The following is a 13,443-nucleotide window of genomic DNA, read 5'->3' as shown; positions in this document are numbered from 1 at the left end:
ACTGCGCATTGAACCCAGTACAGGCTGTGAATTGAACCCAGTACAGGCTGTGAACTGAACCCAGTACAGGCTGTGAATTAAACCCAGTACAGGCTGCGCATTGAACCCAGTACAGGCTGCGCATTGAACCCAGTACAGGCTGCGTATTGAACCCAGTACAGGCTGTGAATTAAACCCAGTACAGGCTGCGTATTGAGACCAGTACAGCCTGCGTATTGAGCCCAGTACAGGATGCGTATTGAACCCAGTACAGGCTGCATATTGAACCCAGTACAGGCTGCGTATTGAACCCAGTATAGCCTGCGTATTGAACCCAGTACAGGCTGCGCATTGAACCCAGTACAGGCTGTGTATTGAACCCAGTACGGGCTGCATATTGAACCCAGTACAGGCTGCGTATTGAACCCAGTACAGGCTCTGTATTGATCCCAGTACAGGCTGCATATTGAGCCCAGTACAGGCTGTGAATTAAACCCAGTACAGGCTGCATATTGAACCCAGTACAGGCTGCACATTGAACCCAGTACAGGCTGTGTATTGAACCCAGTACAGGCTGTGTATTGAACCCAGTACAGGCTGCGTATTGAGCCCAGTACAGGCTGCGTATTGAACCCAGTACAGGCTGCGTATTGAGCCCAGTGCAGGCTGTGAATTAAACCCAGTACAGGCTGCGTATTGAGCCCAGTACAGGCTGCGTATTGAACCCAGTACAGGCTGCGTATTGAGCCCAGTACAGGCTGTGAATTAAACCCAGTACAGGCTGCGTATTGAACCCAGTACAGGCTGTGAATTAAACCCAGTACAGGCTGCATATTGAGCCCAGTACAGGCTGTGAATTAAACCCAGTACAGGCTGCGTATTGAACCCAGTACAGGCTGTGAATTAAACCCAGTACAGGCTGCGTATTGAGCCCAGTACAGGCTGTGAATTAAACCCAGTACAGGCTGCGTATTGAGCCCAGTACAGGCTGCGTATTGAGCCCAGTACAGGCTGCGTATTGAGCCCAGTACAGGCTGCGTATTGAACCCAGTACAGGCTGTGTATTGAGCCCAGTACAGGCTGCGTATTGAACCCAGTACAGGATGTGAATTGAACCCAGTACAGGCTGCGCATTGAACCCAGTACATGCTGCGCATTGAACCCAGTACAGGCTGCGTATTGAACCCAGTACAGGCTGTGAATTAAACCCAGTACAGGCTGTGCATTGATCCCAGTACAGACTGCGCATTGAACCCAGTACAGGCTGCGTATTGAACCTAGTACAGGCTGTGAATTGAGACCCATACAGGCTGTGTATTGAACCCAGTACAGGCTGCGTATTGAACCCAGTACAGGCTGCGTATTGAACCCAGTACAGGCTGCGTATTGAGCCCAGTACAGGCTGCATATTGAGCCCAGTACAGACTGCGTATTGAACCCAGTACAGGCTGCGTATTGAACCTTGTACAGGCTGCATATTGAGCCCAGTTCAGGCTGCATATTGAACCCAGTACTGGCTGTGTATTGAACCCAGTACAGCCTGTGTATTGAACCCAGTACAGGCTGCATATTGAACCCAGTACAGGCTGTGAATTGAACCCAGTACAGGCTGCATATTGAACCCAGTACAGGCTGTGTATTGAACCTTGTCCAGGCTGCATATTGAGCCCAGTACAAGCTGCATATTGAACCCAGTACAGCCTGCATATTGAACCCAGTACAGGCTGTGAATTGAACCCAGTGCAGGCTGCATATTGAACCCAGTACAGGCTGCATATTAAGCCCAGTACAGGCTGTGAATTGAGCCCAGTACAGGCTGCGTATTGAATTTAGTACAGGCTGCATATTGAACCCAATACAGGCTGTGTATTGAACCCAGTATAGCCTGCGAATTCTGCCCTCTGGAGCATTCAGCAGACAGCTCTTACATTTAGAAACCATTTCTTAAAATTATGGAGCATTATAAATGGAGGGATGAACGACTCTCAATAGATCAAAGCTATAAAGGAATAACATGTTTTAGAAAACAGCAACACAGCCAATCTTAACCCTGTAACCATCATCTACAGCTGCCAAACTCTCTACTTATACCACACAAGGTCTCATACTCTGATTCAATATGTCTGTACGATATTCAGTGTGAAATACTGAAGGTTCAAACACCATTTCATGTTCCTTCAGCATTTTCACCCTCATTTCTACTTCTTCCCATTCAAGTATTCAAATTCAGTTCAGTGATGCACTCACCCATCCAGCTCCTGAAATTCAAATGTGTTATTGGTCCTGTCTGAATTTCAATGATGGTGCAATGTGAACATGTTGTAGGTGTAAAAGAAAGGACCTGCATTTATATAGCTCCTTTCAGGACATTCACAAACTCTTTCCAGCCCATGGAGAACCTGTGAAGTGTAACTGTTGTCCTGTACTTGAGTTGATATTGATTATTGGAGTGAACAGAGGGTTTGCAGTGCAGTTGATAGTGTCCCTGCCTCTTCACCGAAGCTCTGGGTTCAATTACCACTCCAGGCCTTGATGGCCGAGAAAGGTGTGTTCATAACGTGGCCAAACAGGTTGAGCATCAACTTGTAAATTGTTCCAACACTCACCAATGACAGGCGGTAAGAGCAGGAGAGATTCCAGGTCAACCAAGCGATTGGAAAAAAGGTTGAAGCCTCTACCATCACTATCCATAGCTCTGGGCTACAACATGCATGTAAAAATTGCATGTTGCCACAGCAACCCAGACTCCTTGGGCCGGGGGGGTGGGGTGGGGGGGGGGGGGTGGTGGGGTGGGGGGTGGGGGGGTGGTTTGGTTTGGGTTGGGGTGGGGCCCACTTGGCTGGACGGTGTGGATCAGATTGGTACCAACAGCATGAGGTTTGATTCCCGTTCAGGCTGGGGTGGATTTGGGAATGGCCTCCTTGCCCTGCAGGTGGTGGAGATGGTGGCCCTGTGGGTCAGACCTGCCTTCAGGCAGAGACCCGGGGAATATTAAGCTGAATCTGTTAATGTTTCAGGTAGGCAGTGTGTAAATGAGATCTCTCTTTGGCAATGGAGCATTAAATATTTATTGTTGGTTTACAAATGCACATGATGGAGAGGCTTGTATCCAAGTGCATTACCTCATTATCATGATTAAAATTTCTTCACTTTACCAAATTAATTTTTCCCTTTTAATTGCTCTGTGTTTTTTTTAATTGATGCAGTATATTTATTAATTATAGTTGTAGTTCATTATGGAAGGAATGAGTATCAGCCATGGCTCAGTTGATAGCCTCTTGTCTCTGTGTCACAAGGTTCCAGGTTCAGTCCCATGCCAGGGCTTGAGTGCAAAAGTCATGGCTGACACTCTAGCACAGCACTGAGGGAGTGCTGCACTGTCTTCAGCTGCAATGTTAAACCATCAGCCCTCTCAGGTGTGCATAAAAGATCCCAAGGCTCTATCTTGAAGAAGAGTAAGTGAGTTATCCTCAGTGCCTTGGCAAATATTTATTGCTTACTCACCATCACAAAAAAGATCACCTGGTCATTATCACATTGCTATCTGTGGGACCTTGCTGTGTACAAATGGTTGTGGCATTTCCTACATTGCAAAGCAACTGCACTTCAAAAGTACTTCATTGGCTGTAAAGCGCTCATGAAAAGTGTTATATAAATGCAAGTTATCCTTTCTATCTTCATGTGGGTCTATGCGCGTGTGCAGCACAAAAATTGGCCATTTATCCTAAACAGCCAGTGTTGACATTTATCCTCCAAAGGAACAATGGTTCACGTGTGTCCGCCCTGTTCCCATACCCCTTTATCTGTTTTTCCTTCAACCACCTATCTAAACTATTATTAAATATCAGCATACTTTCCACTTTGGTCATGCCCTCTCTCTCTCTCTGTGCATCCTATATCCTCATAACACATTGTGGGAAAAGAAAAATGGTCTCCTGCTCTCAGCCTTAATTCTCATGTCAGAACATAACAATTATTCCAAGGTTAAGCCTCCAAAATTACAGCTGTCTGCCGCACAGTTGGCCACTCTCCTCCTAAGGCAGATTGTTCCGCTCAAGTTAAGATCTCCATCACGCTATTGAAAACAAGCCATTGCTCCTCCACTCTTTAACTGGCTTTTCACCCTTTCTAACCAACCCATCATCATCCAATCCCTGAATAGGCATTAGTGTACAAAGCTCCTTAAATAGCACACAGAATAATTGATGGGACAAAAAGAATGGTGGGTGGTTGGAATTATAGACCAATGCACAGTCTTTCATTAATTCAGACCTTGTGTGTGTATATATATATATAGGTATTGGCAAGAGGAAAATCAGGGTTTGGTGTGCATCCGTAATTCATCTCATCAACCCATTATTCTATAGCACACTTTGAGAGAAAACTTACCTTCTCACTGCAAGATAAAAACTCCAGGAAAGCTATCGTAATTACACAGCAACCAATCACTGGGAACCTGTGTGTGACAGGTTTCTATGTTAAAATGTGGTTGCCAAACCAAATTAGCTATAGCTCATTTTGAATATGGAAATATAATTGATTGAAAGGTATAAACTCCCAGGTGAGAGCTGTTACTATCAAAATGGTTTAAACAATAACCGGAAAGTGGGACGAGGTGGCTGTCTATGTCCAGTGTCGCTAACAGTTTATGTATTTTCTTATTGTCCATGATCAAAGTATTTTTATGAGTGAGGTTAACGTGTTTTCACACCCTCAAAGTGGTTTGACCCAATTTAAATAATTCCAGCTTTTGTGAATTTAAATATAAAACAGTTTATCACACACTTGTCCAAAATGCAACGTCTCAAACACACACCAGATACATGTGAAGAAAAGAGAGCAATGTGATTACAAATAGAAATTATTTCAGTCTCTTTCATAGTAGGCATGTCGTTTCTGGGATGAATTAATACTTTGACTGGAGTGGAGGTCTTGTAAACCAAAGAATTCTCAGGAAGTTGTGAGGCTTCTTGTGGTTGAATTTCCAGGAGGTTGGCTCTCTGGCAATCTTGAAGATGGAACAGGTTGGGGGAAGAATCCGTTTCCTACTTTCAGGGTATAGTTGTTTTACATTGGCTGTGTGATTGTCTTGCAGTCGGTTCGATGGCTTTTCAGATGGTGTTTTGAATGGTATCTGTCACGGTATTTCTGATGAGAAGAGCTTCTGCTGTTAGTTTTAAAAAGAACAGGTAGCAAACATGGCTGTCTTAACTATGTGACCTGTGACAAGTCCAAAGTCCTTCTTCCAAAAAAAGGTAGTGGGTTGGGCTAATACACATCCTGTGTTGTAGCCTTCTATACTTTGAGAGTTTTGAGACATCCAAGTTGGACATCTGCAATTGGGTGAGGAGCCATCACAATGCAATGAAAGGTTGATGGATCCATTTCATATTCATCTGCCACCCATGGAGTTTGGATGTGTCTGTTGTCCCCATGGAGATGGGTTGTTTGCAAACCTCATTATCTGTAGGTTTTGATTCATTCTTAATCAATGAGATGTGCGAATCCCACAAGTAGCTGTGAGATTCCCTCATTCAGGTCCATATTTAATCAGGTATTGGCTGCAGACTCTATTGCCTAACAGTTCAAATGCTAAAGAAGTCAAATGGTTTCTGCAGTAAACTTGAACAGCTTTTGGTGTTCATTTTTAAAACAAAAAACAGCTCTAAAATTTGTAATATTTTCAGGGCTGTACTGGGCATGACACTGGTCAATAGGTTCAGGGAGTGAAAAATGTTTCCAGACATGATTAGGCAGCACTTGATTCACTATTGCCTAGTTGGTGCCTCTTCTTGCAACTTAAACACATCAATTTTGAGGCTCATTAGAGACTCAGGCTTGTTATAGTGCAGGAGGAGGCCATTCAGCCCATTGTGTTTGCACCAGCTCTCTGAATGAGCGTTTCACCCAGTGCCATTCTCATGCCTTCTCCCCGTGACCCTGCAGATTGTTTCTTTTCAAATAATCATCTAATTCCCTTTTGAACCCTTCAACTGAACCTGCTTCCACCAAACTCTCGGGCAGTGCATTCCAGACCCTAACCACTCACAGTGTGAAATGTTTTCCGCACGTCGATTTTGCTTCCTTCGCCAATTTCTTTAACTCAGTGCCCTCTCATTCCTGATCCTTTCACGGGTGGGAACGGTTCCTCCACATCTATTCTGTCCAGACGCCTCATGATTTTGAACACCTGCCTCAAATCTACCCCCCCACCCCAGCCATCTTTGCTCCAAGTAAAAGAGTCCTACTTCATCCAATCCATCTTCATAACTGAAGTTCCTCAGCCCAACCACCATTCTCGTAAACCTCTTCTGCGCTCTCTCCACTGCTCTCACATCCTTCCTAAAGTGTGGTGCCCAGAACTGTATGCAATACTCCAGCTGAAGTCTACAAGTTCAGCATAACCGCGTTTCCTCTTGAACTCTATTCCCCTATTAATAAAACCTAGGATACTGTTTGCTTTATTAACTGCTCTCTCAACCTGCCCTGCCACCTTCAATGACCTATGCTCATATAGACCCAGGTCCATCTGCTCCTGCAACCCATTTAGAGTAGTACCTTTCGTCTTATAGCATCTCACCATGTTCTTCCTTTCAAAATCTATCACCTCACAGTTCTCCACATAGAACTTGATCTGCCAACTATCCACCCATTCCACCAAGTTGTCTATGTCCTTTTGAAGCTCTACATTGTCCTCCTCACAGTTTATACTTCCAAGTTCTGTATCATCCTCAAATTTTGAAATTGTTCCCTATATGCCGAGATCTAGATTATTAGTATATGTCAGGAAAAGCAAGGATCCCAATATGCACCCCTGGGGAAATCCACTACAAGCCTTCCTCCTTCCTGAAAAATATCCATTAACCATTATTCTGCTGCCTGTCACTCAGCCAATTTTATATCCATGTTGCTACTGTCCTTTTTATTCCATGTTATAACTTTTCTCACAAGTCCGTTGTGCAGCACTGTATCAAACGCCTTTGGATGTACACCACCTCAACAGCATTATCCTGGTCAACCTTTTCTGTTACCATTTCAAAAAACTCCAAGTTAATTAAACACGATTTCCCCTTAAGAAAGCTGACTCTCCTTAATTAACCCGTATTTGTCCATGTGATTATCAATTCCGTCCCGAAATATTGTTTCCAGAAGTTTCCCCACCACCCAAGTTAAACTGTTTGGTCTGTAGTTGCTGAGCTTATTGTTACGCCCTTTTTTGAATAAGTGTGTAATGTTTGCAATCCTCCAGTCCTCTGGCACCACCCCTGAGTCTAAGACTGCAAAATTATGGTCAGTGCCTCTGCAATTTCTACTCACTTCACTCAGTGACCTTGGGTGCATCTCACTTGGTCCTGGTGCCTTGTCCGATTTAAGCGCAGCCAGCCTATCCAATACCATCTCATCATCAGTTTTAAACCCTTCTAGTGTCTGAATTCCCTCTTCTTTCACCATGACCTGTGTAGCATCTTCTTCTTGGTAAAGACAGAAGCAAAGTATTCAGTTAATACCTCATCCATGCCCCCTGCCTGCATGTGTAAAGCTCTGGTTCAAGAAGCATTTATCAAGAAAGTAGATGTGGAGGTACAATCCTGGTTCAAATAAATCATCTCATTTAAACCTGCACTGTCTATTCCATTCAGGGTTCATCATATTTCTATTTGTCTATCTGAGAGAAAAAAAAACTGCCTAGCTTAATTTTTTCAAGGGCTACTCTGATTTTTGGGGACAACTATTTGGCTTTTGGGGGCTCCTTTTTCATTCTCAACTGCATTTTTCTTTATCAGGTGATGCAGTCATGTGGTGATATTACCTCTGTATTAGCGTTGAACTATGCTGGATTATGTGCATCATAAGGTGGGGACCAGTGGGGGCTGAGGTGTATCCTTGCCCCACCCCCACCACCCCACAACGACGTTTTGTTTCGCTTTGTTAAGTGTCCTTTGAGATTTTTGTTTTTGTTACTGCATCCTTTCAAGGGACTGGACCCTCAAAATTGTTTAATCTATTTTGTTAATTTATCCCCTTTTTGTTGATATTCAAAAGCAGGGTAGCTTCAGCAAGGTGTCACCACACATGAGCTAAGGTCGCTGTCTGAAAAATCTGTTCATCACCTACAAGGACAAGGTGAGTCAGTCCAAGTCACTCAAAGCAGTTAGACATGAATAGTTCAGGATATCATTCTTCCTAATTTCCTCGGTATTTCTCTCAAATTTGTATTCTAAATGCAATTCCCCATTGACAATAATAAACTAAGGTTAGATTAGTCTCAAATTCCAACTATTTGATGCAATGAAACAGAAATCAGACAAGCATAAGCAGTTTATGTAGGTTAGTATCCCACCAAATGCTTTTCTATGTGGTTGATAGTTAATTTATCTTCTCATTTGTCTTTGCCTTCAGACCCAGCACTGACACAGAAATTATAGGAAAATTAAAATGGGTTGGACATTCTCTGCAGTGGCTTCTGCCCATGAAGACATCCTCAGTACAGGTGGCTCTCCCGGGCCTCATTACTAGGTTTCCGACCACCTCCATCCTCATTTTCCTTTTTGTGTTTCTTCTCCCTTGGCCTCTTGGACAAGTTGGCTTTGTCAACCAGCAGCGGTATAGCCGAAAGCCTCTTGCATAGCGACAGTGGGACCAGCAGAATAACTGCTCCATAGATTCTGTCTCTGGTGGAGCAGCAAGAGAGGTTGTGATCGGGGGAGCTGGAGCAGCGAGCATTGGAGATCGCTCGGAGATGCAAAACTCAAAATTAATTGCATATGCTTCCTTTACATGGAAGCTTCACTAAGTAATTGAGCCCCTTACTCTGAGACTGTGACCCTGTGTTCTGCACTTCTCCAGCCAGTCCCTTTAAGGATTTTGTTTCAATGAGATGACTGCTCAGTCCTCTAAAATGCAGGGATAAAGGCTTAATTTCATCAAGTTTCTCAATCCAGGAATTAGCAAACCCTCATTGCACTCCCTTTAAAAGGAAACATGTTCAATTAATTGATTTCCGGGTTTTGCATCTTCAAGCTGCACAAACGAGCCCGGGGTGCACCCATATGACAACCAGCTCTACTTAAACGGGCACCCAAGAAATGGAAATTGGATGCGTTTGGGGTGAATAGTGAACGTAGAGCACCCACATTTAATGCCTCGTTGGAATTACTGTTGGGTTCAGGCAGGAGCAGGAGGGGGCCAGGCTGTCCAGCAACAGGCAGAAGAAACCTGCAGCTCTCACCACGGCAACGTGGCTGGAGGAAGTCAAGGGCACGACCATTGGTGCATCATGCTCAGGAAGCAGGTCAATGATGTAAGCAGGTCGGGAAAACGTGCTTGGATTTGCTGTTTCAACTGTATTTGTCCCACCCAAGTAGCTGGCGACTGAATTAAAAATACCTCTGACACATATGCTGACTTCATCTCATCAATGACCAAACTATGACAAGATTGAAGATACTGATTACAATTTTGTGACCTGGCTATAAAAAAATCATTGCTTTCTTTGTCCACAGAAGGGGAGAAAAACTCTGCAGTATAGTATAGGAGAAACTTGCACAACCTGGGAATGATCTTCAGGGACAAATGCCATCTAGTTCAGTAAATGCAGACTCAATGGAAAGTTTGCAATTAAAAAATGAGAATGTACAAATATTTAGACCCAAACTAGAATGTGTTTTAAAATTCCTTGTTCAAAAATTACAGAAGACAGACATGTAAGGCATGCTTTAAAAATGAGTTATTTGGTTTATGATTATCTAATAGCCCTTCTGAACTTGCATTTCTCATCTTCCATTACATATCATCTCATGTATCTTTCTTCCATTTTGTGATGTTCCTGCACTTCTCATTCATATCTTGGAGTATACAGCTCTGAAGGGTCATATGGAGTTGAAACGTTAATTCTGTTTCTCTCTCTCCACAGACGCTGTCAAGCCTGCCGAGTTCTTCCAGCATTTTCTGATTTTATTTCAAATTGCCAGCATCCACAGCATTTTGCATTTATTTGAGAACAGAGTGATGATTTTGTTACCCACTACGGAGAATTGAGCTTACACCAAGGAACAACATGGATAGGTGCACAAGCACTAGTCAATCTCCCATGACAGTCTGCAGTTGGGATTAGGTGGTGGTGGAAAACTGGGAGGCTGTCGTGTCTCAGAGATAGCACACTTGCCACTAGGTCAGAGAATGGAGTACATAATCAAAGATAACACGTCAGTCCTGTACTGAAGGGAGCATTGCTCTCTTTTGGATATACCATCGTTCAGATAAGAAGTTAAACTTGTCCCTCAGGTGGAGATAAAAGAACCCTTATCACTTTTCAAACAATAAGAAAGGATTCCCTTGGATTAACTGGCAACTTATTGCTTTGTGCAAGTTAGTGTTTCACTACAGCAAGATCTGCACTGAAGTGCTTTGGATGTGCAAAGCTCTGAAACATATACGAATCCAAGTTCTTACAGTGTTCACAAATATATTTGTCCACTTTAAAAATCATACATATTACCCTTAGATTTTACTTAATACTTTTATTTTTTTGAACAGTTGAGAAGCAGCGGTGAGTGAACATGAGTTTCCTTGTAGTATTACAGGTTAAAAAAACCTCAAAATGCCATGTCTTTCTAAACAGCAGCCTGAAACTGATCAAATGCATTCGAATCTCCACATTTCTCACACCAATTAAACACAGTAACCTCAACTTTATTTAACAGTTTGACTTTTGTGGCCTTAACACACATAGAAATGTCACTCAGATCTCTAACCAACTCAAACATTCATTGCAGGAAGAATAACCTCAGCCATCAGTGACATGTTCCACCTCAACAGCCGAATGCCAAGTGTTCCATGGTATAATGCTGGTCTTCTTTCAAAACAGCACATTCCCGAATGATCTAAGAGGCACCACAGTAAGTACACAATCTTATTAAAGATTTGGTGGTTGTACAGCTCAACCTCACATTATCACACTTACTAAATTCCTCCACCCTCTTCTCATTATAAGTTCTTACAACCCCATTTAGAATAGCTTTTGTCTATATACCTTGATTCATTTGCCCATTTAAGACAGAGATAAGGAGAGTCTTTGGAACTGTCTCCTTCAAAAGAGGTGGTGGGAGCAGAGTCTTTGAATATTTTTGAGGCAGAGGTAGACAGATTCTTGATAAGCAAGGTGGTGAAAGGTGATCAGGAGTAAGCCAGAACTTGGAGTTGAAATTACAGATTAGCCACATTATTATTGAATGAGGGAGCAGGCTTGAGGGGTCGAGTGGGCTACTCCTGTTCCTAATTTGTGTGACCTCAGCCATTCTGAAAAGCTTGGATTTGGACTTCATATTTTGACCCAGTTCTGAGACTTGGAGCTAAGCTAGGTTGTCCCAGGAACCATTAGCTGTATTGATATATATTTTTTTTAAAGCTTATCATGCTTCACAATTTAAAAATCTTCATTCAAGATACAGCTTACACACCCATTGTTATGTTTGTGTTCTGTAGTATTAAACATTCAGTTCATTTAAGGTAAACAACCTTTCGTTGCTTAACGAAGAATGTCTTTCCTCACTCCGTTTGTTTTGCCAAACTACAGCAGAAAGTTGCATGCCAAAACTCCCAACTGACCAGTTTCATGGTGACAGCAAGATTGGCATTTATATAGTGCCTTTTACCACCTCAGGGCATCTCAAAGTACATCACAGCCATTGACATACTTTTGAAATGTAGTTGCCACTGTAGTGTAGGAAACATGACAGCCAATTTATGCGCAAGCTCTCACCAAAAGCAAGGTGATTACAAACAAATGATCTGGTTTAGACAAGTTCATTAGTGGTAAATATTGGAACCACCCTACTCTTCAAGATAGTGCCATGGGATCTTTTACATTCACCTAAGAGGGAAGATGCAGCCTCAGTTTTGTGTCATGCGAAAGGTGTAGAAAGAGAACAGGATGGAGAGACTGAAAAAAAGGTGTGGGAGAAGATGAGGAGAGGAAATGAATATATTATTTAAAAGTATGAATGAGAGTGAAAAAGGTCAACAAATTGCTTCCTACATTTCTCATGGCTGTAGTGTGTCTGTCTTGGTTAATCAAAGGTGCACTGTCATTTGAGAAGAAATCTCTCAGAAGAGAGAGAGATGCTCTTAGTTACTGCAGCTGGAATTTCTCTCTTGCTCTTGTACATTTTGCTGATGGTTCCATTAATGGGATTGTCTGCTCCCCCACCCAGCTTAGGTAAAACAGCTTGTTAAGCACTCAGCAAGGGTTCTACAGTCCAATCTTGTAAATCTTTTCAAGGGTGCCATCAGGGAAATACCTCAATTGTCATCAATCTCTTCCAAATTTTAAGTAAAAGCATTGTTCATTTTATTTTCTACCCCTCTTACGTCTCATGGGTACTAGCTATCTGGATTAGTGTCAATTTAAAAAACGTTAAACTTCTAACCCCATATTTTATTCCCTGTATTTCTCCAACTTATTACTGTTAGTCTTTGGCTCTAGGTTCCTGCTTCCCACCATCAGTAGACAGTTCTACCCATTGGTAACAACATTCATTCTTCATGATACAGGGTGGTCTTCCTTTTAGTATGAATCTGTTCACTTGCATAATGGCTGTAATACTTGCACAGGCCATATGTAAGAGTCAGTTCAGATTGCTCTGCAGGTTTTAATAGGTCACTATGGATCAAGCATCAAGTTTATAAAAAGGCTTAAACAGGAGTGACATTTGCATGTGAGGCTATATAGGTAACCAAGGATGGCCAACTTGGAGACTAGGAAGGTAAGGGAAGAAAAAGAGTTAACATTTTAAGTCATAATATTGTTAATTCATCAATTTACTGGCATTTCAAGGCTAATGTAGAATATAAAGACAAAATCTCCAAGTATTAACAGTCAGAATCGACATGATAATCCACATTAGATCAAGGCTGGAAATGTGTGGCGTGGATTTGCATTTGCCATGACATCCTTCATAATTCTCAACAAAAAAAATAGTTTTGAATGAACAAACCACAGTGAAGTTGGAACACCTAGATTTGGACTGAATTCAAACATCAAGGCACAGGGATCTTAAAAGAAACAATGGTCTAAATTGGTTAGTGAAGTCTACTTTAAATTTCAGCTATTCCTGGCATCCCATTCAGTAAGCAAAGCAACTTCACTTCCACATACAGGATTGTAGTTTTAATATATTTGAGTTGGTTGAAGGACACTTAAAAATAAGCCATAAGCACAGAAAAAAATTAGAAATATATATGTCAATAGTTACACTTTTGAAGCAAAATAATATTGGCAGCTCAACGTAGATGAGGCAAAAAAGTTGTTGCTCAAGTTAAAAGTCACAGTGTCCATTAGAAAATCTTAAATTTACTGATGTTGTATTGCATTTCCCAAAACTAAACCAGTTTCATAACTGATGGCATTCTGTGGTCGAGTTATTTGCTGCTTTGAAATTTAAATACCAGAACATTTCCATGTTC

This window comes from Carcharodon carcharias, chromosome 3, assembly GCF_017639515.1.
Source record: "Carcharodon carcharias isolate sCarCar2 chromosome 3, sCarCar2.pri, whole genome shotgun sequence".
Taxonomy (NCBI): domain Eukaryota; kingdom Metazoa; phylum Chordata; class Chondrichthyes; order Lamniformes; family Lamnidae; genus Carcharodon; species Carcharodon carcharias.
This window is presented reverse-complemented; position numbering follows the sequence as displayed.